Source organism: Tamandua tetradactyla, chromosome 6 (assembly GCF_023851605.1).
Source record: "Tamandua tetradactyla isolate mTamTet1 chromosome 6, mTamTet1.pri, whole genome shotgun sequence".
In the NCBI taxonomy this organism is placed as follows: domain Eukaryota; kingdom Metazoa; phylum Chordata; class Mammalia; order Pilosa; family Myrmecophagidae; genus Tamandua; species Tamandua tetradactyla.
This window is the reverse complement of record NC_135332.1, coordinates 83703939-83729460: the sequence shown is the minus strand read 5'-3', so window position 1 is coordinate 83729460 and position 25522 is coordinate 83703939. Positions and strand designations below refer to the sequence as shown.

The 25522-nt window shown below is 41.7% G+C and overlaps 1 long non-coding RNA gene and 1 pseudogene across 1 annotated transcript; one reads left to right on the top strand and one right to left on the bottom strand.

Moving 5' to 3' along the window:
• The first annotated feature begins 1087 nt into the window (after positions 1 to 1087).
• LOC143686185 (uncharacterized) lies at positions 1088 to 24217 on the top strand. The gene is made up of 3 exons (XR_013176956.1): positions 1088 to 1217; positions 1446 to 1576; positions 23962 to 24217. It is a non-coding gene; the product is annotated as an uncharacterized LOC143686185 (long non-coding RNA).
• On the bottom strand, positions 4760 to 6338 carry LOC143688550 (elongation factor 1-alpha 1 pseudogene; annotated as a pseudogene).
• Positions 24218 to 25522: the final 1305 nt, after the last annotated feature.

Genomic DNA, 25522 nt, shown 5'->3' with positions numbered 1-25522 from the left:
CCCAGATTGATTAGGTCACAGCCTCTCCCCCAATCTGTCACCACCTCTTTGGCCGGCCTTCTCCAGGCAGTAGAAAAGCCCAGATTTTATTTTGTCCATGGAGCTGATCTAAGGTTTCCTCCAATCTCCTTATTAGTCAACGAAGCAATAAACCCTTTCTCTTCTCAAAATACATAGAGTCTAAAAGTGACTTCAGTGCACATCAGGCTGATGAGCTCACTTTCGGCTACAGTACAGGTCCAGAAAGTGCAATCATGGCTGGCTGAGAGCATTAGGGAGTATTTACCTACGTGAAAGGTGCAAAGGGTCAAGAGGAGCCATAGATTTGGGATCACTTCACCACCTCTTCTGCCCCAAGGTAAATTCCTCAAGGGCAAGTCAGTGTCCCCACTCTCTCCCTAGGACCCACCACACCACAGTTCTTAGTCTGCACAAAGTAAAATCTCAACAAATAACTGTTTAATGAATAATAATATGTGTACCTGAAATAGCACGTTGAGACATTATTTCAGCTTCAATTGCTTTATGATTTGGACAAAACATCAAAGCTAGGTGCTTTCTGAGGAGTGGTGTGTTCATGAACCTGCTCCTTCAATTTTCTCATTGTTCTTATACTGCCAAAAAAAAGGATTTGTCATGTATTTCAAAGGTTAAAGGCCTTCCCTTTCAAAGGATGGTTTCTACCCGATCCGTGCTTTCCTCCTTTCTCTCTCCGAGTTCGCTTATTGTCCCAGCCCTCTAAGACTGTGCATGAGAATTCCCGAGTACAGAGCACCTGGAGGCCTGAGTTAGAGATTCTGGGTCAGCAGTGTTCATGGTCCAACTGCCAGGACCAGGGACAGGGCGGCAGGCGCGGGGCCCTCCTGCACTGACTGACTGAGCCCGCATCTGTGAACTGCCATCTCACCAGCCCAGGACCCTCTCAGGCCCCCACCGCAGCCCGCTCCCCGTCCCGCCCGGCCCCTCCCCACGCCCCCAGAGTCCCCCGCGTCTCCCCTGCAGGGGGCGCCATTGTCAAGATGGCCGCAGCCGGGAGCTCCGCAAAGGCGCCGCCATCGCAGCCGCGGGACCCGCTCAGGCCGCGCTCCTGGCGGTTGCCCAGGGGGCCTCCCACTGGGGCCCGACGAAGCAGAGACCGGGCACCGGAGCAGGAGGCGGGCAGCGCCGGGGAGGCCGGGGTCCCCGCGCCATGGCGGGAGCCTGGGGGCAGCGCCGTGGTGAGGCCACAGCGGGCCAGGGGCGGTTTGGGGGTCAGAGCTGGTCCCCCAGGGCTCAGGGGCTGGGGGCGGCTGGGGGCGGCACTTTCGGAGTCGGTGGGGTCCCTGCTGTGGGCTTTTTGGGTTGAGAAAGTGTTTTCTAATTGGGGTGTTTTTGTGGGCCCCATTGTTTTAAAAAGCAAAGCTTACACATTCCTAGTTTCTAACAGTCTGTTACAAATTTATCAGAGAAGGATGAACATATCAATGAAAAACAGAAACTTGACAGAAGGAAACCTATCAGTAAAGAAGAATTTGCCCTAACCAGTAAGTCCCAAAGAATGCATAAATGATCCAGGGACCAGTGAAAGCCAAATGAGGTAACATGATTTTACTGGCTGATTGAAGTAAAAAAAAAAAAAAAAAAATCAATGATCACTGGGGATGTTGTGAGTACAGTAAAAAAGATGCTCCCAGGTACATAGGTCTGTGATATATGCTTTTGGTAGCCCCTTGAGGGAAAGCAGCTGAGTGCCTCAATCAAACAGGTTTACTACCTCTTCTAATGGAAAATGTCCTCACAGATACATCCCTAAATATTCCATGTCGCTGTTCATTTCAGTATTGCTTTAAATTAACAAAAGGATTGGAAACCTAAAAACAAACTAGGGAGGAAATTTGCATATAAGTTTTCTTAAGATGGAATATTATGGAAGTATATTCAAAAGAAATGTCTTTCTCAAACTATTTTAATTTGTAAGAACATACACAGAGTTTTAATATTTAGGGAAATATCATGCCGTATAGAGACTGATCAAAATTATAAATCTTTCATGTTTTGAATGTCATATATAGTAAATACTATGTCTGCATGTAAAATATCTTATTTATTAATCAAAATGTATTGAAAATAGGAAACTAAATATTCATAGTAGATGTATTCAATGATGGGATTGTGGGTTGCTTTTAGTTTCTGCTTTTTGTTTCATAGATATCTTAAAGTATCTGTAGAGCTCATAGGATGTATTGGTGGAGTGAAAAAGATCCATCTTTAGAAACACAATTCAGTAAAATAGGCATTAGTTTTAACCCCAGACTACCACACTATCCTGGCTTGAATTTATTTTTCTTTGCATTGAAATATCCAAAACCCATTGTACCTTTTTCTTGTACCAAAGAAGCATTTTGCTTTAGTCTCACACATAAGGTAAAATTTTAAAATATGAATTACCATCTATTTTCAGCACCCTGCAGTGATAACATTCCTTTGTTCTTCCTCCTGAAAAATCATTTTTTAAATTTGTACATTTAGTCACTATCATTATACACTCTCAACATTCCTAGATCATGCCATCTCAGTCTATTGTCTATCTTTCTTTCTGATTTCATTTGTACCCCCAGCCCTCCTTCCTCTATCATTCTCACATTCAGCTTCATTCAGTGTTTTAACATAATTGGATTACACTTAGGTAGTATTATGCTGTCCATTTCTGAGTTTTTACATTCAGTCCTATTGCACAATCTGTATACCTTCAGATCCAAATACCCAATATCTTACCCTACTTCTACCTCTTGATGGTCTCTGTTACCAGTGAAATTCTCCAAGTTTATTCACTCATGTCAGTTCATTTCAGTGAGACCATACAGTATTTGCCCTTTTGTTTCTGGCTAATCTCACTCAGCATAATGTCCTCAATTTATTATGTTTTACAACTGCATAATATTCCATCATATGTATATACCAAAGTTTGTTTAGCCACTCATCTGTTGATGGACATTTTGGCTTTTTCCATCTCTTTGCAATTGTAAATAATGCTGCTGTAAACATTGGTGTACAAATGTCTCCTTGTGTCCTTGCTCTCATGTCCTCTTAGAAGATACTTAGCACTGGTATTACCGGGTCATATGGCAATTCTCTGTTTAGCTTTTTGAGGAACCGCCAAACTGCCTTCCATAGCGGTTGTACCATTTGACATTCCCACCAAAAGTGGCTAAGTGTGCCTCTTTCTCCACATCCTCTCCAGCATTTGTCATTTTCTGCTTTATTGATAATGGCCATTCTGGTGCATGTGAGATGATATCTCATTTTGGTTTTGATTTGTATTTCCCTAATAGCCAGGGAAGTTGAGCATCTCTTCATGTGCCTTTTGGCCATTTGTATTTCCTCCTCAGAGAAGTGTCTGTTCAAGTCTTTTGCCTATTTTGTAATTAGGTTGGCTGTCTTTGTGTTGTTGAGTTGAACAATCTCTTTATAAATTCTGGATACTAGACCTTTGTCTGATATGTTGTTTCCAAATACTGTTTCCCATTGTGCAGGCTGTCTTTTGACTTTCTTGACAAAATTGTTTGATGTGCAAAAGTGTTTAATTTTGAATAGTTCCCATTTATTCATTTCTTTCTTCAATGCTCTTACTTTGGGTATAAGTCTAGGAAACTGCTTCCTAGTATAAGATTTATAAGACATTTCCTTACATTTGCTTCTAACAGTTTTATTGCCTTAGATCTAATGTTTAGGTCTTTGATGCATTTTGAATTAACTTTTGTACAGGGTGTGAGATATGGGTCTTCTTTTTTGTGCATATGGATATCCAGTTCTCTAGGCACCATTTATTTATTTTTTTGTAAAAAAGTTTTTTATTTTAAAATGTAACATATATACAAAGCAAAGAAAAAAATGAAGAAAGAATTTTTAAAGCACACTTCAACAAGGAGTTACAGAACAGATCTCAGAGTAGGCACCATTTATTGAAGAGGCTGTTCTGTCCCAGGTGAGTTGGCTTGACCACTGTATCAAAGATCAATTGTCCGTAGATGATAGGGTCTATATCTGAACACTCTATTCTATTCCATTGGTCAGTATATCTCTCTTTATGCCAGTACCATGCTGTTTTGACCACTGTAGCTTCATCATATGCCTAAAAGTCAGGTAGCATGAGACCTCCGAGTTCATTTTTTTTTTCTCAGGATACTTTTAGCTATTTGGGGCACCCTGCCCTTCCAGATGAATTAGGTTGTTGGTTTTTCTATTTCTGAAAAATATGTTGTTGGGAGTTTAATTTATATTGCATTGAATCTGTAAATCAATTTCAGTAGAATTGACATCTTAAGTACATGTAGTCTACCGATCCATGAACACAGTATGCCCTTCCACCTATTGAGATCTTCTGTGATTTCTTTTAACCATTTCTTGTAATTTTCTTTGTGTAGGTCTTCTGTCCCTTAAGTTCAATTTATTCCTAAATATTTTCTTCTTTTGGTTACAATTGTAAATAGAATTATTTTCTTCATTTCCCCCTCACATTGTTCATTACTAATGTATAGAAACACTGCAAATTTTTGAGTGTTGATCTTGTAACCTACCACTTTGCTGTATTCATGTATTAGCTGTAATAGTTTTGCTGTGGATTTTTCAGGGTTTTCAATATATAGTATCATATCATCTGCAAACAGTGAGAGTTTTAGTTCTTCCTTTCCAATTTTTTTTTCTCATTAAACTTTGTTTTAATGGGTCTCAAAATTGTGTGACAGATTTTTGGTCGTTGTTTCCATTTAAAAAGTACTGATTTTAAAAACTAATGACTTAAAACTGCCACACGAAAACAAATGGTCCACAAAACATTCCTTTCCTTCTGAAGGTTTTACGATGCATTGTTATCATTAACCAGTCTTTTACTATTAAACTTAAATGGCCAATTGAGACAAACAGTTCTGAGACCGTTCTTCCACCACTGATTAAGACTGGGGTGGCAGGTGTTATGGGTAATATTCATTTAGCTTTCTGAGCTTTCTGGGCAGACTTGGTGACCTTGCCAGCTCCAGCAGCCTTCTTGTCCACTGCCTTGATCACACCCACAGCAACTGTCTGTCTCATATCACGAACAGCAAAATGTCCCAGAGGAGGATAGTCAGAGAAACTCTCAACACACATGGGCTTGCCAGGAACCATATCAACGATGGCAGCATCACCAGACTTGAGGAATTTGGGACCATCTTCCAACTTCTTGCCAGAACGGCGATCAATCTTCTCCTTCAGCTCTGCAAACTTGCAAGCAATATGAGCTGTGTGACAATCCAGCACAGGTGCATAGCCAGCACTGATTTGACCTGGATGGTTCAGGATAATCACCTGAGCAGTGAAGCCAGCTGCTTCCCTTGGTGGGTCATTTTTGCTGTCACCAGCCACATTGTCACGACGAACATCTTTTACAGACACGTTCTTGACATTGAAGCCCACATTGTCCCCAGAAAGAGCTTCACTCAAAGCTTCATGGTGCATTTCAACAGACTTGACTTCAGTTGTAATGTTTACTGGAGCAAAGGTGACCACCATGCCTGGTTTGAGAACACCAGTCTCCACTCGGCCCACAGGCACAGTACCAATACCACCAATTTTGTAGACATCCTGAAGAGGCAGACACAAGGGCTTGTCAGTTGGACAAATGGGTGGCAGGATGCAATCCAGAGCTTCAAGCAGTGTGGTTCCACTGGCATTGCCATCCTTACGGGTGACTTTCCATCCCTTGAACCAAGGCATATTAGCACTTGGCTCCAGCATGTTGTCACCATTCCAACCAGAAATTGGCACAAATGCTACTGTGTCAGGGTTGTAGCCAATTTTCTTAATGTAGGTGCTGACTTCTTTAACAATTTCCTCGTATCTCTTCTGACTGTAAGGTGGTTCGGTGGAATCCATTTTGTTAACATCAACTATTAGTTGTTTCACACCCAGAGTGTAAGCCAGAAGGGCATGCTCTCGTGTCTGCCTGTTCTTAGATATACCAGCTTCAAATTCACCAACACCAGCAGCAACAATCAGGACAGCACAGTCAGCCTGAGATGTGCCTGTAATCATGTTTTTAATAAAGTCTCTGTGTCCTGGGGCATCAATGATGGTCACATAGTACTTGCTGGTCTCAAACTTCCACAGGGAGATATCAATGGTGATACGACGCTCACGTTCAGCTTTTAGTTTATCCAAGACCCAGGCATACTTGAAGGACCCCTTTCCCATCTCAGCAGCCTCCTTTTCAAATTTTTCAATGGTTCTTTTGTCGATTCCACCACATTTGTAGATCAGATGGCCAGTTGTGGTGGACTTGCCCGAATCTACATGTCCAATAACGACAATGTTGATATGAGTCTTTTCCTTTCCCGTTTTGGCTTAAGATATAGTGATGGCTTTCATGACACCTGTGTTCTGGTGGCAAACCCGTTGCGAAAAAGCCCTTTCCAATTTTGATGCCTTGTATTTCTTTTTCTTGTCTAATTGCTCTGGCTGGGACTTCCAACACAGTGTTGAATAACAGCGGTGATAGTGGACATCGTTGTCTTGTCCCTGATCTTAGGGAGAAAGTTGTCAGTTTTTCCCCATTGAGGATGATGTTAGCTGTGGGTTTTTCATCTATTCCTTTTATCATTTTGAGAAAGTTCCCTTCTATTCCTATCCTTTGAAGTGTTTCCAACAGGAAATGATGTTGAATTTTGTCAAATGCCTTTTCTGCCTCAATCGAGATGATCATGTGGTTTTTCTGCTTAGATTTGTTGTTATGGTGTATTACATGAATTGATTTTCTTATGTTGAACCATCCTTGCATACCTGGGATGAGTCCTACTTGGTCATGATATATAATTCTTTTAATGTGTTAGTAGATTCGATTTGCTGGAATTTTGCTGAGGATTTTTGCTTCTGTATTCATAGAGAGATTGGTCTGTACTTTTCTTTTTTTGTAATATCTTTCTCTGGTTTTGGTATGAGAGTGATGTTGGCTTCATAGAATGAATTAGGTAGCTTTCCCTCGTCTTCAATTTTTTTGAAGCATTTGAGCAGGATTGGTACTAATTCTTTCTGGAATGTTTGGTAGAATTCACATGTGAAACCATCTGGTCCTGGACTTTTCTTTTTGGGAAGCTTCTTAATAACTGATTCAATTTCTTTACTTGCAATTGGTTTGTTGAGGTGGTCTATTTCTTCTCAAGTCAAAGTTGGTTGTTCATGCCTTTCTAGGAAGTTGTCCGTTTCATCTACATTGTTGTATTTATTAGCATAAAGTTGTTCATAGAATCCTGTCATGACTTCCTTTATTTCTGTGGGGTCAATGGTTATTTCTCCTCTTCCATTTCTGATCTTATTTATTTTCGTCCTCTCTCTTCTTCTTTTTGTCAGTCTTGCTAAGGGTCCATCAATTTTATTGATTTTCTCATAGAACCAGCTTCTGGTTTTATTGATTTTCTCAATTTCATTTAGTTCTGCTCTAATCTTTGTTATTTCATTCCTTTTCCTTGCTTTGGGGTTAGTTTGCTGTTCTTTCTCTAGTTCTTCCAAGTGAGCAGTTAATTCCTTGATTTTTGCCCTTTCTTCTTTTTTGATATAGGCATTTAGTGCAATAAATTTCCCTCTTATCATTGCCTTTGCTGCATCCTGTAAATTTTGATATGTTGTGTTTTCATTTTCATTTTCCTTTAGATATTTACTGATTTCTCTTGTAATTTCTTCCTTGACCCACTAGTTGTTTAAGTGTTTGTTGTTGAGTCTCCATGTATTTGTGAATTTTCTGGCACTCTGCCTATTATTGATTTCCAACTTCATTACTTTATGATCTTAGAAAGTGTTTTGTATGATTTCAATCTTTTTAAATTTGTTGAGACTTGCTTTGTGACCCAGGATATGGTCTATCTTTGAGAATTATCCATGAGCACTTGAGAAAAAGGTGTATCCTGCTGTTATGGGGTGTAATGTTCTATAAATGTCTGTTAAGTCTAGCTCATTTATTGTATTATTCAGCTTCTCTGTTTCTTTATTGATCCTCTGTCTAGATGTTTTGTCCATTGATGAGAGTGGGGAATTGAAGTCTCCAACTATTATGGTAGCTGTGTCTATTTCTCTTTTCAGTGTTTTCAGTGTTTGCCACGTGTATTTTGGAGCATTCTGCTTTGGTGCATAAATATTGATGATTGTTATGTCTTCATGCTGAATTGTTTCTTTTATTAATACATAGTATCCTTCTTTGTCTCTTTTCATTGTTTTATATTTGAAGTCTAATTTGTTGGATATTAGTATAGCTACTTCTGCTCTTTTCCGATTGTTATTTGCATGAAATATCTTTTCCCAACCTTTCACTTTCAACCTATGTTCATCCTTGGGTCTAAGATGTGTTTCCTGTAGATAGCATATAGATGTGTCCTGTTTTTTAATCTGTTCTGCCATTCTATATCTTTTGATTGGGGAGTTTAATCCATTAACATTTAGTGTAATTACTGTATGGATAATACTTTCTTCTACCATTTTGCCTTTTGGATTTTTTATGTCATTTCTAATTTTCCTTCTTTTTACCTTTACTCATAGTCTTCCTTTCTACACTCTTCTCCACACCTCTCTCTTCTGTCTTTTCCTATCTGCTTCTAGTGCTCCCTTTAGTATTTCTTGCAAAGCTGGTCTCTTGGTCACAAATTCTCTCAGTGATTTTTTGTCTGAAAATGTTTCAATTTCTCCCTCATTTTTGAAGGACAATTTTGCTGGATATAGAATCTTGGTTGGCAGTCTTTCTCTTTTAGTAATTTAAATATATCATCCCACTGTCATCTTGCCTCCATGGTTTCTGCTGAAAAATCTATGCATAGTCTTATTGGGTTTCCCTTGTATGTGATGGATTGCTTTTCTCTTGCTGCTTTCAACAGTCTCTCTCTCTCTTTGACCTCTGACATTCTGATTAGTAAGTGTCTTGGAGTACATCTATTTGGATCTATTCTCTTTGGGGTGCACTGCACTTCTTGGATCTGTAACTTTAAGTCTTTCATAAGAGTTGGGAAATGTTCAGTGATAATTTCCTCCATTAGTTTTTCTCCTCCTTTTCCCTTCTCCTTCTGGGACACCCACAACATGTATATTCATGCACTTTGTATTGTCATTCAATTCCCTGAGTCCCTGCTCATATTTTTCCATTTTTTCCCCTATATTTTCTTTTTCTTGTTGGATTTCAGATATTCTGTCCTCCAGTTCACTAATCCTATCTTCTGCCTCTCGAAATCTACCGTTGTAGTTTTCCACTGTTTTTTTTTTCATCTCTTCTACCGTGCTTTTCATTCCCATAAGTTCTGTGATTTTTTTTTTCAGACTTTCAATTTCTTCTTATTGTTCATTCCTGGCTTTCTTTATATCCTCCCTCAATTCATTGATTTGGTTTTTGATGAGGTTTTCCATGTCTGTTCATATATTCTGAATTAATTGTTTCAACTCTTGTATCTCATTTGAATTGTTGGTTTGTTCTTTTGACTGGGCCATAGCTTCAATTTTCTTGGTGTGATTTGTTATTTTTTGCTGTCATCTAGGCATTTAATTACCCTATTAATTTATTCTGGAGATTGCTTTCACTTCTTTTACCTAGGGTTTTCTTGCTGGATGAATTTGTTGTCTGTCTGTTCTTTGAAAATTAGTTCAGCTTTTTCTGGACCTCTACCTTAAGTTTTGTTTAACAGAGGAGAATGTTTCAGTTCTTGTTTTCTTGTTTCTTGCCCTGCCTGTATGGTGCCTTTTTCCCCTCATCCTTGGGAGGGTCTACTTAGGTATTATAGACCCCAGCCAGATTTTCCCAGACCAAACTGGCCTCCTATCAGGAGGGAAGAGTCACCTGCGTCAGTTTTCCCAGAGGGTGAGACCTAGAAGATTGAAAGTCTTTCCTGTGAAGTCTCTGGACTCTGTTTTTCTTATTCTGCCCAGTATGTGGTGCTTGTTTGCCTGCAGGTTCCACCAGCATAAGATGATGCAGTACCTTTAACTTTGGCAGACTCTCCCTGCTGGGGGTATGGTGGAGACAGGGGAGAGGTTGTAAGCTGGTTTTAATGGCTTCAAATTACCAAACCCTGGTGTCTGAATTCCTTATGGGAGGGATTCCACCTGAGTTGGGCTTCACCCCTCCCTTGGGGATGGCACAGGCTCCAGACAAGCCCTCAAATGAGCTTGTTTCTGCCTATGCCTGGGGCAGTTGCAGCCTGAGAAGCCCTGCCACTGTATCCAAAGGCAGTCAAGCCTTTGTGGAAACACAGCCACAGAAACCTCTGCTTCTTTTTTTTTTTTTTTCTCTTTTTCTGTCAGCCCTGCCCCTTTGATGCCAGGGCAAAAATGAGTGACCTCCACTTTGACCAGGTTCATCTGAGCTGAGGGGCCTATTGTTAGTTGTCAGAATTTGTTAAGTAATTCCACAATTGGCATTTGGTTGGGCTCAGCCCCTGCTGCTGGTAAAGTTCCTTTCCTTTCCCCTCTGGGAAGCAGCCTGTGGGGGAGGGGCACCAGCCACCATGGTTTGGGGGACTCACAGTTCTGGGGGAGCTCGCAGCCAGTCCAGCTGGTCCAGATTGGGGTACACTGTGTGTCCAGTCACTGACGTGGCCCCAGGAGCTGTTCTGTACTGTTTCTGGTTATTTAATAGTTGTTCTGGAGTACGAACTAAAACACACACGTTGCTAAGCCTCCATCTTGGCCCAGAACCTCTCTGGAGTTGGTTGGTATTTCTACTTTTGAAACCTGATTATAGTAATATAAAATAAAATACTAATGTTGTTAAGAACGAAGATTTTTTTCAGCATAAAATTAGAAATACAAGTTATAAGAAATTCAGAAAGGAAAAATTAGAGCCCGGTAGCCTTAAATTTGAATTGAAAGGCATGTGAACTGTGATTCTCTTTTTCTTTTTAGAAAAAGCCCCCTATATTAGTTTGCAAGCTGCTGGAATGCAATCCACCAGAACTAGAACGGCTTTTAAAAGGGGAAATTTAGTAAGTTACAAGTTTACAGTTCTAAACTATACTGAGGCATCCAGGGAAAGTGAGGCATCCAGGGAAAGATGCCTTCATTCAAGGAAGGCCAATGGGTCAGGAGCACTTCCATCAGCAAGGTAGACACGTGGCTGGCATCTGCTGGTCCCTTGCTCCTGAGCTCCATGCTTTTGGTTTCTGTTCCTGTGGGGGTTCCTCACTTTGCTTCTCCTGGGCTGGCTTTCATCTCTTGGCTTCCCTTGGCTCTCTCCAGCTTCTGGCTTGCTTATCTCATGGCAACTTCTGTTGGGCTCCAAGCAACTCCAGACATCCATGTCTCTGTCCTCCAAATGTTGGCGTCTGTGTCAGCTCTGCTCTGAAATTTCTGTTGGCTCTCTCTCTGTCAACTATGAGCTCTCTCCAATTATTTCCTCTTTTACACAGATAATAATGACAGCAATTTATTAAAGCACACCAGACACTTTACAGGCATGAGTGCAGAAGGACACGGGAGGGAAATAACCAAAACCTACCTAACAGGATGGCGCAGCCAGTGGGGCAGTGGGGCCAGAGAAACCAGAGGTGCAGGACGGTCCTGGAGTGCCCTTGGGAAGGATGGAGGATCCAGCAGGGGAGACGCTGCTCTGTGAGGCCGGCAGAGTTCACCCTGTGCCAAGTGGAGCTCTCCCCTGTGTGTCCCTGCCCCTGGGTCTCCCCTCCCTTCTTATAAGTATTAGGGACCCCCCAACCCAGTACAACCACATCTTAACCCAGTCCATCTACAGCGACCCAATTTCCAAACAAGACCACATTCGGAAGTCCAGGGCGGTTAGAATTTGAGTCTAACCTTTGGGGGAGACACAATTTAACCCCCAGCAGATGGTAAAGCCACCAGGTGCCAAGCCTCCTCCCTGTGGCTCCCTCAGACTGAGGCCAGACTCCCCAGGCCCTCTGATGGGACATACGTGAGAGGAAGAAGGAAGCATTCCTATAAAATACCATCTCCAAGAATATTAAGCAAGGGCCAAATGACGTCATAAGTGGTGTAGAGTCAGTGGCTCATAATATCATCACATAGTTGTATATTCATCATGATCATTTTTTTTTGAATATTTGCATCACTCCAGAAAAAGAAAGAAAAAAGAAAAAACTCATATATACCATAACCCTTGCCCCTCTCTCTCGCTGATCCTTAGTATTTCCCTCTACCCAATTTATTGTAACCTTTGTTCTCCCCATTATTTGTTTATTTTTATCCATATTTTTCACTCATCTGTCCATACCCTAGATACAAAGACCATCAGACACAAGGTTTTCACAATCCCACAATCGCACTGTAAAAGCTGTATCATTTTACATTCATCTCAGGAAACAAGGCTACTGGAGCACAGCTGTACAGTTCCAGGCACTTCCCTCCAGTCACTCTGATCCACCATAAACTAAAAAGGGGATATCTATATAATGTGTAAGAATAACCTCCAGGATATAACCTGTCTTTTACAAGAAGAAATTTAACAGGGACAAGTAAAGAGTCTTACGTGCAGGTCCCCAAATCACCAACTGTATATTTAGAAAATGGAACATTCTAGAGGAAAATTGACCCCATTTCCTCAAAAAGCCAATGTCATGAGAAAAAATAAAAAGTGGGTAGCTGCTTTAGCTAAAAGAGAGACGTAGAAACCCTAAAACACATAGGACTGTGATTCAGTCAAATGAGAAAGAAGAGCTGTGCTGGCTCGAAACTGTTATGTACCCCAGAAAAGCCACGTTCTTTAATCCTGATTCAGTATTGTAGGGTTGTTTCCATGGAGATGTGACACATTCAATTGGGGACCTTTTGATTAGAGGGAATGGGTGACTCCGCCCATTCGAGGTGGGTCTTGATTCGTTTACCGGAGTCCTTAAAAGAGCCAACACGGGAATGTTTCTGGAGGAAGCTGAGACAAAGTTTTGTCCCAGAGCAGCTAAGTCAGGAGTGAATGGGTGCTACGCACTTGCCTCAGACGAGTCGCTGCTCAGCTCTGTGGTCCCCGAGCATAGGCCCATGGCACAGCCTAAGGGAAGAGGCAGGTACAAATCCCAGGAAGATGCCTGGTTCCATAAATGCTAACCATGACTTCTTCCTACTACCCCCAACACCTGATTTGTGTGGCACTCAGGGTAAATTCACCTGCACACCCTCCCAGGTGCCCAGGGTGCATGGCCAGCACCTCTCCCACTCGCCTGTGCTAACGCAGCTCTTTGTTCTGAATATCAGCCCACCTTGTGGCCCATACCAACAGCTTCCCCAGCTCCCACCTCCCCTTCTTCCTTGTGGGTAGAACCCCCATATTTCACCTTACAGTGAAGGTGAGCCCAGCCAACCCAGGTACAAATCCTCACTGGTCTAAGCCAGGTGTGCAGAGACCCTCCCCTTTATCAGTAATTGGTTTAGTCAAGGGCTTAGAAAGTAGTTCTGGCCAAAAAAGGGCGTCTACTGGAAAGGGTTATGGCAAAGGCACCCTCATGCCACAAAATATGCCAGGTAGACTTCCACCCCCAGAAGGGGAAATTATTTTCAGCTGGACTGTGCACCCCCACCCCTCCCCAAGGTCAGGAAAAGCCAGATAAATGACGGAAATCACATTTTTTAAGACAGTGGACAACTGCAGAGGCGATGAGGACAAGATGGACAAAAATGTGAGAGAAGGGAGAACTGCCCAAAATTGATCAGAAAACCTGGAGTCACTTTTCCTTGGGGAATTTGCTGGTTTGGGTCTCACCTAGAGGCTGAGAATTTTTCTTTGGTTGAGGCAGAGGCTGCTGGTAGGGGACAGAGAAACAAGCAAAGCCTTTGGCAATTATCCAGGGCTGGAATGACAAAATTAGATAATTGAGAAGCCTTAAACACTTAGTTGATTCCATATAAATTTTAGAATCTGCTTGTCAGTTTCTACACACAAAGTATTAAAAGTACAATGCAGTGCCTGGACATACCCACCAGAATGGTTAAAACTAATACTGCCAGAATGCAATATACCAGAAATGGGTTGGCTTTTATAAAAGGAATTCAGTAGGTTACAAGTTTACACTTCTAAGGCCACAAAAATATCCAAATTAAGACACCCATCAAGAGATATCTTGACTCAAGAAAGGTCAGTGACCCCCAGAGAGCCTCTTTTGTTGCTCAGATGTGTCCCATCTCTCTCTCAGCCAACACGGCAAGCAAACTCACTGCCCTGCCCTCCCCCCCCAAGTGGAACCTGATTCCCAGGTGTGTGGACCTCTTTGGCAACATGGGACAGAAATCCTAGAATGAGCTGGGATCCAGCATCAAGGGATTGAGAAAACCTCCTCAACTGAAAGGGGGAAGAGAGAAATGAGACGAAATAAAGTGTCAATGGCTGAGAGATTTCAAACAGAGTCGAGATGTTATCCTGGAGGTTATTCTTACACATTATATAGATAACCCCTTTTTAGTTTGAGGTGTATTAGAGAGGCTAGAAGGAAGTGCCTGAAAAATGTAGAGCTGTGTTCCAGTAGCCATGTTTCTTGAAGATGATTGTATAGTGATATAGCTTTCACAATGCGACTGTGTGATTGTGAGAACCTTGTGTCTGATGCTCCTTTTATCTATGGTATGGACAGATGACTAAAAAATATGGATTAAAAATAAATAAATAGTAAGGGGAACAAATGTTAAATTGCATAGATTGAAGTACTAGTGATCAGTGAAAGGGAATGGTAAGGGGTATAGAAAAAATTTAGGGGGAACAAAGGTTAAAATATATTGGGTAGATGGAATTACTAGTGGCCAATGAGAGGGAGGGTGTTCTAGTTTTCTAGCTGCCTGAATGCAATATACCAGAAATGGAATGGCTTTTAAAAATGGGAACTTAATAAGTTGCTAGTTTACAGTTCTAAGGCTGAGAAAATGTCCCAATTAAACCTAGTCTGTAGAAATGTCCAATTTAAGGTATCCAGGGAAATATACCTTGGTTCAAAAAGGCCGATGCAGAACGACATAGCCACGAGAAGCAGAGTCCACCAGACAGTGACTTTTGGAGATGAAGAAGGAAAACGCCTCCCAGGGAGCTTCATGAAACCAGAAGCCAGGAGAGAAAGCTAGCAGATGACGCCATGTTTGCCATGTGCCCTTCCAGCTGAGAGAGAAACCCTGACTGTGTTCACCATGTGCCTTCTCACTTGAGAGAGAAACCCTGAACTTCATCGGCCTCCTTGAACCAAGGTATCTTTCCCTGGATGCCTGTGAATGGACATTTCTATAGACTTGCTTTAATTGGGACATTTTCTCGGCCTTAGAACTATAAACTAGCAACTTATTCAATTCCCCTTTTTAAAAGCCATTCTGTTTCTGGTATATTGCATTCTGGCAGCTAGCAAACTGGAACAGTGAGTATTGCTATTGCTGCTCCTGGTGCAAACTGAACATGAAATGTCCTTCTTGCTTTTAGTCTTTTAGGCTTTCTGTGGGTATTTGATCAGGAATAGGTGATGGGAAGGATATTACCCATTGGACAAGGAAAGGTTGGAGTGCAAGAGATCCCCACTGATACTCAGAGTCCTCAGTCAGTTCATTATCCAGGCTTCAGGGCCATTAATGCTGGTCAAATAACTAAACGTTTCCAGGAGCAAAAAGGTAATTCTGTTTCTCTGACATGTTGAAAGCAAAAACTGCAGGTGGACCATGTTGACTTCCACACCGGCAGCTGGACCAGTTTCAACGTGTGCCTTCCTTCCAGGATAAGGCATTTGATGACATTTAAAAATATTGGTATAGAAGTTGTATCTGTACATTACAAAAATAAAATTCAAATATGACAGATGACTCTAAGATGAAAAGTAAACTAAATACATTTTTTTTAAGTTTTGAGGTTACTTTTTTAAATGTGAATACCTTAACTCCATGAGGTAATATCCTCCTCCCACAGTTAAAAAGGAACAAGCTTTCTGATACCTTGTAACTCAAAGTGTGGTCTGGGGTACACCAATATTGGCCTCACCTGGGAGCTTGTTGGAAATACAGAATCTCAGGCCCTACCCCAGACCCTCTGAATCAGAATTTGCTTTTTAACAAGCTCTCCAGGTGGTTTGTTAAAGTATGAGAAGCTCTGGGCTACCAGACTGAGGGGACAGTATTTTCATGAATGTTAGCCCTTTGGAAAGCATTGGAGTTGTTAAAAAAAAATTTGAAAGTAAGAAATGGAAAAAAATGATAAGCAGAAAAATCAACTCATTCATCCTACAGGATTATGTGTGAAAAGAACCCAGTTTTGGAGTGCACCGCTAGAGAATCAAACTGTGGAGTGAGTGACCTGTTAAAGAGGTGTCACTCACAAATACGTCATCTCCCCTTAGTCCTGTTAGTAATTACAAATTAATAGGAAAATCATAGAACCAGAGATTTGAGAACTGAGAACTACAGAACTTTTCGTAGTTAGCGCATGATGAGTCTTAAGCCTCAGACTGATTTTGTTCTCCAAAAACTGAGGTATGAAGTCGAAAATAAATATGAAACTAGTGCAATGAGGGCCTCACACTCATAAGCTGTGGAAATCTGAGCAAATTTCTTAACTTCTTGGAGTCTCAGTCCATGATCTGTAGAATCTGCCCACACACTTCATAGGGCTATTATGAAACTCAAACAGCGTAAGGGATGTGGAAGTACTTAGAAAATTGTATGAGACCAAAAATACTTAAAAGAAAATTGGAGCCTAGATTGTAAACCCTCATAGCAGTCACAAGTTACAAGTGTATTTCTAGACTGTGAGACACTGAGCTATGTGTGTATTTCCCTGGAACTTGTGAGCAACTCTGTGACACCTAACACTCAGAGACACGGTGCTGCACCCTGAAAGTTAGTTTAGCTGCATACAATAACAGTTAAATTAACTGAAAAAGAGATCAAGCCTCAATTAGACATAAAAACCAAGCCAATCTGTCTGGGACTAAGGTAAATCAAAATACAGTGTAAAAGTTGATAGTGTATGTTCTCTAGACCTTCACCTACTGTATGAGACCAAAGGAAGAGAGGTTTATTGTGTTTAGAACCTAAAGTTTTTGTAACACACAATCTAAGTCAACCTATCTGGATAGCTCATTTAAACAAAACAAACTCCTGGAGTTCAGGATGGGAATGAGGCCTTGTAATTCTGCATCGCTTAATGTACTACCTGGATACATCTCAGACTATAGTGGGCTGATAATTAAAAAGAATTGGTAGATGACTTTAGAGCATATTACGAAGCTACAGTAGTCAAAACAACATGGTACTGGTGTAAACATAGATATACTAAGCAATGGAATTGAATTGAATGTTCACAAATAGACCCTTTCATCTATGGACAATGGATCTTTGATAAGGCAGTCAAGCCAACCCACCTGGGACAGAGCAGTCACTTCAATAAAAGGTGTTTGGAGAATGGGATAGTCATAAAAAAAAAAAAAAAAAAAAAAAAAGGCCGATGACGTTCAACCTTTCTCTCTCAGCTGGAAGGGCACATGGCAAACATGGCAGCATCTGCTGCCTTTCTCATGGCTCTACAAAAAGGGACTCTCCCCAGAATGCTTCCTCTTTTATAGGATTCCAATAAGCAACTCCACCTTCTATGGGAGGAGACACACCTCCATGGAAATCATCTAATCAAAAGTTACCACCCACAATTGGGTGGGTCACAACTCCATGGGAAAAATCAAAATGCTCCCACCCAGCAATATTAAATGAGGATTAAAGAACATGGCTTTTCTGGGGTCCACCATACATTCAAACCAGCACAGAGAGGTAAGGCGTATGTTATGTATGAGTTTTTTCTTTTTTTTTTTTTTTTATTTATTTTTCTGGAGTGATACAAATGTTCTAAGAAATGATCATGGTGATGAATATACAACTATGTGATGATATTGTGAGCCATTGATTGTACACCATGTATGGAATGTTTGTGTGTTAAGAATGTTCATGTTTCCATAAGTACATGGGACCTTGAGTAGGGCATAAGATTTTGTAGGTTTGTCCAGAGTGATCCCCCAATAAATCCCAGTGTGATTTGAACAGTGAGTAAAAAAGTATTTCAAAAAACTTCCCCTTGGGGGAATGGTGAGAAGGGGGGAAAATTCAACTTTCCCAAGTGGAGAATTCTTGATATTCTCACAAGCAGTGGGGACAACCAAAGCAATAGGCTGAGCCCCCAATCTTGGGATTTGTTCATATGAAATTTAACCACACAAAGGATAAGTCAAGCCTACTTAAAATTAGGTCTAAGAGTCACCTCCAAGAAAACCTCTTTTGTTGCTCAGATGTGGCCTCTCTCAGCCAACATGACAAGCAACTCACCACCCTCCCCCTGTCTACGTGGGACATGATTCCCAGGGGTGTGGACCTTCCTGGCAATGTGGGACAGAAATCCTAGAATGAGCTAAGACTCAGCATCAAGAGATTGAGAAAACATTCTCGACCAAAAGGGGGAAGAGTGAGATGAGACAAAATAAAGTATCAATGACTGAGAGATTCCAAACAGAGTCGCGAGGTTATCCTGGAGGTTATGCTTATGCATTAAATAGATATCACCTGTTTAGTTAAGGCATAATGGAGAGGCTGGAGGGAACTGCCTGAAAATGTGGAGCTGTGTTCCAGTAGCCATGTTTCTTGAAGATGATTGTATAATGATATAGCTTTCACAATGTGACTGTGTGATTGTGAAAACCTTGTGTCTGATGCTCCTTTTATCTACCTTATCAACAGACAAGTAAAGCATATGGAATAAAAATAAATAATAGGGGGAACAAATGATAAAATAAATTTAGTAGATTAAAATGCTAGTGATCAATGAAGGGGAGGGGTAAGGGGTATGGTATGTATGAATTTTTTTCTGTTGCCTTTTTATTTCTTTTTCTGAATTGATGCAAAAATTCTAAGAAATGATCATGATGATGACTATGCAACTATGTGATAATATTGTGAATTACTGATTATATATGTAGAACAGAATGATCATATAAGAATGTTTGTGTTTATTTTTTTAATTTTAAAAATCAATAAAAAATGTGAAAAGAATGTTCGTGTTTGCATGTTGTGTGGGTTTGTCAATTAAAAAAGAAAAGAAGAAAGAAAGGCCGGTGACATCTGGAACACCTCTGTCAGCTGGAAAGGAATGTAGCTGGCATCTGCTGGTCCGTTGGCTTCTGGTTTCAAGCACCTTCCCTGGTGATGTTTTCTTTCTGCATCTCCAAAGGTCTTGGGCTGTGTGGGCTCTGAAGCTTTTTCCAAAATCGTTCCCCCATAATAGGCTCCATTAAGCAACTCTACCTTGAATCGGGGAAGGGGGCACATCTCCATGGAAACCACCTAATGAAAAGATCCTACCCACAAGCTGGGTCGGTCACATCTCCATGGAAATACCCTAATCAAAAGGTCCCACCCTAAACAACAGATCTGCCCCCACAAGACTTGGTAAGGAAAAAGAACATGGCTTTTTCAGGTTACACGACAGTCCAAACCAGCGCAACTGCCAACACCAAGTGCCGGCGAGGCTGGGGGGCAAATGGGACTCTGGTGGAAAGCTAAACTGATACCAGCACTTTGGAGAAATGTTTGGCAGTCCCTACTAAAGCTGACCATGCATATTCCATCTCTAGAGTACACCCAACAGAAATGAGGATTTGTCCTCCAAAATATATGCACAGAATGTGCAGGGGGGGCTTTCTGCATAAAAATCAAAACTGGGAACAAACCACAGGCAATGACAGTGGAAGAGGCAAGGGAACACTGCACACTGCAAAAATGAGCAGCCCTCTGGCACACGCTGCAGCATGGGGCTCTCCCAAGCAAAGGAACTGAAGCTCAAAACCACTCACACTCTATGTTCCCGCTGATACAAAGTTTAAAAACAGACAAACTAATACGTGGTACTAGAAGCCAGAAGAGTGGTTACCTCTGGATGAAGGAGCTCAAGGGGGCTCTGTGGGGTGCTGGAACACTCTGTTTCTTGTTCTGAGCAGTCATTACCTATGTACACACATTAACAAAAATTCACCAAGCTGTACACTTAAGATGTGCACCGTCCGCGGCATATAAATCATGCTTCAAATTTTTTAGTGAAAGAAAAAGATATATATCAGAATGAAACAGCCAAAACCTGAAAACCCTCTGTGGTAGTTTGAAGCTGTTCTGTACCCCCAGAAAAATTCATTCCGGTGGGTGCAAACCTATTATGGGTGGGACCTTTGGTTCGGATATTTCAATTGAGTGTGACCCACCCCATTCAAGGTGGGTCTTGATCCTTTTACTAGCATCCTTTATAAGTGAATAAAACACACACAGAAGCTAAGAGATGAAATTAAGAGACGCTTACAGGAAAAAACCCCAGAAGGAACGATGTGAATTAACCTGTGGGACATTTGTTGAGGCAAAATAAGCCAGAAACAAAAGAGCAATGATATGGTCACCTTTAGAAAATGCTTACAGGAGAACAGGGGCCTAGATTGTTACACACATATAACTTGATGTTTGGAGATAAGAACAAGACTGATCAGGTTGGGGTTAAAGTAATTCAGAACACATGGATAAGGAAGACAATATCTATGTTTTAGAACCACACATACTCTTTGAGACCAAAGGAAGAAAGGTTTATTTGATGTGGAACTAAAAAGTTCTGTAGCACATAATCTAACTCAACCTATCTGTACAGCTCATTTGAACAACTGAAACACAGGGACCTCAGAATAAGAAAGAAGTCCTGTAATCCTGTATAGATTATTGTAATGCCTGGATACATCCTAGAGTATATTAAGCAGATAATCAAAAAGTATTGGCAAAGTCCCTTGAGGGATGGGAGAAAAAATATGGGACTTAAACTTTACCATCAGGGAATCCCATGATACTGTGTCATTTTTTAGGGACACCCAAATCTATAGGCCATGTCCTCGATCTTGAGGCTTACTCTTGTGAAGCTTATGTAGATAGTGGAGAAGCTTAGACTACCTATAGGCATGCCTAAGAGTTACTCCTGGAGGACCTCTGTTGTTGCTCAGATGTGGCCTCAGTCTCTCTAAGCTCAACTCTGCAAATGAAATCATTGCCCTCCTCCCTACATGGGACATGACATCCAGGGGTGAAAGTCTCCCTGGTGACATGGGAGATGACCCCCAGGGATGAGTATGGCCCTGGCACTGTGGGATCAACAATTCCATCCTGACCAAAAGGGGAAAAGAAGTATAATTATTAAAGTATCAGTGGCAAAGAGAGTTCAAATAGAGTTGAAAGGCTACTCCAGAGGTTGCTCTTACACAAGCTTCAGGTAGACATTGCTACCTACCATAACCTGCCAACCCCCCAACCAGGACCATTTCAGCCAATTCTGAAGAACATCTAGAGCAATATATAACATTTCACAAAGGTTCCAGGCACTATAGTAACTTTCCAGAAACCTACAAACTCCAGATGTGTCCCTGGTCCAGATAAATCCTGAAACCTAGCCCAGCCTCTCCAGAACATCAGATAATCCCATCTCCCTACTCTATATTAGTGATAGACCCTTCCAGTATAAGAAATTTAGAATTGCCATAGCCCAGACACCCTTAAAGAGAGGGGTGGAAAGATCAAAGATGATGGTGGAGTTATACATAGAAGATAGGATTTAACAAATGAATATGAATGCTGAATCATTAAATTGATATCTCTTTTAGTCTCCAGTATTTTAGAGAAGCTAGAAGTAAAAACCTAAAATTATGAAATTGTAACCCATGTCAAACTCTGAAATATGTTCTACAACTAATTATGGTGCTATGCTTTGAAATTTAAAGCTTTTTTGTATATATGTTATTTTTCACAAAAAAAAAGAAGGAAAAAAGTCGATTGTGATGATTGAAAAATACTTAAGCCTTCTAGCCTTCTATATTCTAGAGCAGCTAGAATGAAAAATCTGAGAGGATCATATGGCAACCCATAACAAACTCTGGGATCTGTCCTATAACTACTTGTTGAAGAGTGTTTTTAAAACTATTGCTTTTTTATTTCTTTACTTTGGTATATATGTTATACAACCTCCAGATGGGTCCCTGGACCAGATAAGTCCTGAAACCTAGAGGGCCCAGCCTCTCTAGAACTTCAGATATTTCCATCTCCCTACCCCATATTAGTGACAGACCCTTTCAACATGAAAATGTTAGAATGGCCATAGCCCAAACACCCCTAAAGAGAGGGAAGGAAAGATCAAAGATGATGGTGGAATTATTCAGTGAAGATAGGATTTAACAAATGAATATGAATGGTGAATCATTACATTGTTATCTCTTTTAGTCTCCAGTATCTTAGAGAAGCTAGAAGTAAAAATCTAAAATTGTGGAATTGTAACCCATGTCAAATTCTGAAATATGTTCTACAACTAATTGGGGTGGTGTGCTTTGAAATTTACTGCTTCTTTGTGTATATGTTATTTTTCACAATAAAAGAAGGAAAAAAGTTGATTGTGGTGATAAAAAAATATGTATTCCTTCTAGCCTCCTATATTCTGGAGCAGCTAGAAGGAAAAATATGAGAGGATTGTATGGTAGCCCATGACAAACTCTGGGATCTGTCTTGTAACTACTTGTTGAACAGTGCTTTGAAAACTATTGCTTTTTTATTTCTTTCCTTTGTGTATATGTTATACCATATAATAAAAAAGTTCAGAAAAAAAAAAACCCAGAGAAGCTAGGAGAGGACCCACAGGAAACGGAGAGGAAGCCACTGAAGCCAGAAGCTGAAAGCAATGGAACCCCGGAGTGAAGCACCAGCAGAAGCCACCACGTGCCTTCCCAGGTAACAGAGGTGTTCCAAATGCCAGCAGCCTGTCTCCAGAGTCCAGCTATCATCCTGTTGATGCCTTGAGTTGGCCATTTTCACAGCCCAAGAACCATAAATTGTAAGTTAATAAAAGCCCATTGTAAAAGCCTACCCATTTCTGGCATTTTGCATTGTGGCAACTTTAGTGAACCAAAGCCCCCTCGAAAGCTCATCTGCTGTAGGATGGATAAATAAATTGTGGTATATTCCCAGGATGTAATATCATGTAGCACTTTAAAAGGAACAGTCATCTATCCTCAACAACACAGGTGACTCTTACGAGCATTATTGCACGTAAAAGTCAGACAGAGAAGAGTCGCTGCTTGTGCTGGTTTGAAAGGAAGTATGCCCCCTAAGAAAAGCCATGTTTTAATATAAATCCCATTTCATAAAGTTAGAATAATCTCTATTCAATACTGTATGTTTGAAACTGTAATGAGATTATCTCCCTGGATGATGTGATTTAGTCAAGAGTGGTTGTTAAACTGGATTAGGGGATGACATGTCTCCACCCATTTGAGTGGGTCTTGATTAGTTTCTGAAGTCCTATAAAAGGAGAATGAGATTCAGAGAGATTCAGAGAGAGTGACACTACAAAGCAGAGAGTCCACCAGCCAGCGACCTTTGAAGATGAAGAAGGAAGACGCCTCCCGGGGAGCTTCATGAAACAGGAAGCCAGGAGAGAAAGGCTAGCAAATGACACACCATGTTCGCCATGTGCCCTTCCAGCTGAGAGAGAAGCCCTGACTGTGTTCGCCATGTACCTTCTCACTTGAGAGAGAAACCCTGAACTTCATCGGCCTTGAACCAAGGTATCTTTCCCTAGATGTCTTTGATTGGACATTTCTTTTAGACTTGTATTAATTGGGACATTTTCTCGGCCTTAGAACTGTAAACTAGCAACTCATTAAATTCCCCTTTTTAAAAGCCATTCCGTTTCTGGTATATTGCATTCCAGCAGCTAGCAAACTAGAACACTGCTGAATGACTCCTACTGTATAAACAGGAACAACTGATCTATGACATAAAAGTCAGGACAGTGGTTACCTATGGGGGTGGCAGTGACAAAGGAATGGGGCATGACAGGTCCTCCTGGGGGATTGCTAATGCACTGTTTCTTGGTCTAGAAGCTGTATACAAGGATATATTTAGATCACAAATAGTCACCAAACTGCATTTATGATTTGTGCTTTTTTTCAGTATGCATGTTGCACCAAAAAAACAAACAAGCAAAAAGTATGGCACAGGAAAATTGGGCCCCCTTCCTCCCCTAGACTGCCATGTTTGGATGTGATGTCTGGAGCTGCAGCAGCCATCTGTGGCCATGAGGGGAGTCACCATGAGGACTGAGTGAAAAGATGGGAAAAACTTGTGTCCTTGTGCTGATGAGTGACTGAATTAACCATCCCTGGAGTTGCCGAACCTCAAGACTTCTTGCTATTTTCTATTATAAAATTTTCCTGTTATTAATATTTCTTTTGAGTCAAGTTGTCTCTAATTTGCATCCAAAAACATAATAACCCGTCTTATCTACTGTGAGGGAAAGGCTCACAGAGGAAGAGAAATTCAAAGATAATGTAGGTAATCTAGAACACAGCAGGTGTGAATGAAAAAAAGCCAGGTTGTTATTACCAAATTTCAATTCTCCCCGTCCCACACTGTCAGATATTTTGCTACCCACAGGACCGTTTCCTCGAATGTAACTTGACATAAAAGTTCACAACATATCTTGATAAATGCACAGCTACTCTTTAAATAGAACTTGGGGAGTCCAGATCCCTTTGTCCTCATCTCCAACCCCTGCGGGGAGCCCAGAGCTTTAGAAGAAGTGTGAAAAACCACTGCTTCACCAACAGCACAGAGCAGGAGCACGAGAAGCAGCAGGGGACACCAACCTGCAGCCCAGCACAAGCCCAGCTCGGGGTTCTCAGCCAGGAGGGCGCAGCAGAATCACCCGGGGAGCTCTAGGGGTTGAATCCTGTCCTGATTCCCAGTCCTGTGACTGTGACCTTATTAGGGAATCGTGTCTTTGAGGGTGTGATCAGCTAAGATGAGACCTGACCTAAAATGACTGGAGTCCTTCATAAGAGGACATTTGGACACAGAGATAGACAGACATGAGAGGGGAAAAGGCCGCAGGATGGAGACAGAGACTGATGTGCTGCCAGGGAGGGCTGGCAGAGCACACAGAGCTGGAAGAGGTCAGGAAGCACCTCACCCTCACACCCTCACCCAGAGGCTTCCGAGGGAGCCAGTGCCGTGATTCTGTACTCTGACCTCCAGGACAGACACAGGACATTTCTGTACTTCTAAATCACCCAGCCTGTGATGCTTTGTCACTGCGGCCCTGGGAACTCAGGAGGCTTCCTTACCTGCCCACGTCCTAGCTCTGGAAACACCAACTCAGCTCTTTCCCTTCTCAGCACCCAGTGCTGCAGGCTGTGGAGGGGGCAGATCAGGCCAGTGGGAGCTGGGCCAAGCAGCCGGGGTGCCAGGAGGGGGCCCGGTTCAGCAGACCCGCAGCAATGGACTGGCCGAATCGGGACTAGTTGGGGTGTTAACACCCAGAATCCACAACTCCGTCCTGCTAGGAAATTTCCCAGGTTCCCAGCCCACCTGCAGCTCCCACCCTGGGGTCTGCACAGGAACTGAGGAACTTCCCAGGAGCAGAGTGGGCTTAAGATGCAGGCGGTGGGCTGACTCGGCCAGCTAGCATGGGGCCACGAGTGAAGTGGGGCCCAGGTCTGTGGGGCCCTTGTGT